Genomic DNA, 1,703 nt, shown 5'->3' with positions numbered 1-1,703 from the left:
TTTGTATTGTATTATGAAGGGCTGATTATGTTACAGTGTGAGGTACAAATGAAGAATACGACGTTAGACCTGATAGTGATTCCTCTATATACAATAAAATAATAACACTGATTGAATGCCTACAAACAGTTCTCAAACTGAACATCAAGTTTGTTCTTTTTCAGTGATTAACGACAACGTGTCGTGATAATAGTGTAACAATACTATACTTTATAATTCAGCATATATATTTCACCGAATTACTGTAGGAATCGTTAGTTTATAATAAATCTAAGTTCGATTATAAACTGACCATAGAACGTGAACGGACCATAAATTTTTCAATCTAACACTTTAATCTAGATAACTCTCAGTTTATAATCTAACGATCTTCAGCCCATTTATAAACGAATAAGTTCGTCAGGGATGGCAAACTAATGGCACGTTACATAATATTTTGTGCACGTCCCCGATCACAAAGTTAATTATAAAGTATTATTATTACGGTAGTGATCCTAGCTTTTGACTTTGGTTGCTATTATCAATTTGAAAGTATATTATATTTGACACAATTGAAGCCAACCCACAGCTCTGTATGTCTAATAGTTTTTGAGATATGATGCTTGAAAAATTTCCAGAAACCAAGATGTTTCCAGAAACCATACTGGCGTTAAGCTTTGCATAAACGAATTTTTTTGCCAAAATTTTTTTGTTGATTGATTGGTCAATCATGGCCTGATGTCGTTGAATTGATCAAATAATAATAATAACTTTGGTTTGATTTTTAATGAAGTTAAATAAATATTTCGGCCATATTTTGCACGACCATAGTTTAACACCTGACCAAAGAATGATAACGCATTGTTTTTCTAATGGCCTTAATTTTCGAGAGCTTTTAGTTGTCAGCTATCACGTTGTTTTATAGATTTTTTATTATTCTTGCCCTGAAAATATAGTGTAATTCAAAAATTCACCCTCAGTCATCTAAAGTTTTGAAGTTGAAACACCTGCCTCATTAATATGTAAGCAATAATGTAAGACCAGAACATGATTGAAATTTTTTTTAGTCCAGCTCTGGGTATACTACAAACGTTGTAGACGACGTAATTTCTGTAATAGTAATATGAGGGTGTTTAACTCATCCTGTTCTCTCACATATACGTTTTTACTACACTCGAGGACAAAAAATACTATGTATTTTTTCTGTAAGAATAAATCGTTTAATATTTAAAAATAAGACGAAATGTTTTCTAACAATCAAAATTTATACAAAATAAACTGCACTGCGAATTTTTCATCTAATTATGTTTTTTGTGTGCCATCAATTTACAAAGAAAAACATTTTAGATTTTGATTTAAAAGTTTTAATTATCAATGAATTATAATAATAACAATATACTTAATCTGAAAGTTACCTGCCTAAATATTTTGAATTTTGATGACGTCATTAAGTTCAAAAAATTGATTTTTGTGATAACACAGGCATAATTGATCGAATCTTAATAGAATTTTTTTTGAAACCAACTAATTTTGGGTCAAACTTTTCATCTGTGGTGTTAGTTTTTCGCTGTCAGTCAACTATGTCTAAAATATCGGGACCAGGATCCCACATTCTTGAAATCTAATATAGATAGGTTAATTTTGACCACAAATTTGAAAATTATGACCCAAATTTAGTAGGATTCCATACTTGGTTTATCAAAATTGGATAAAATTTGGATGTG

Source organism: Chrysoperla carnea, chromosome 4 (assembly GCF_905475395.1).
Source record: "Chrysoperla carnea chromosome 4, inChrCarn1.1, whole genome shotgun sequence".
Classification (NCBI taxonomy): domain Eukaryota; kingdom Metazoa; phylum Arthropoda; class Insecta; order Neuroptera; family Chrysopidae; genus Chrysoperla; species Chrysoperla carnea.
Note: the sequence above shows the minus strand (reverse complement) of the source record.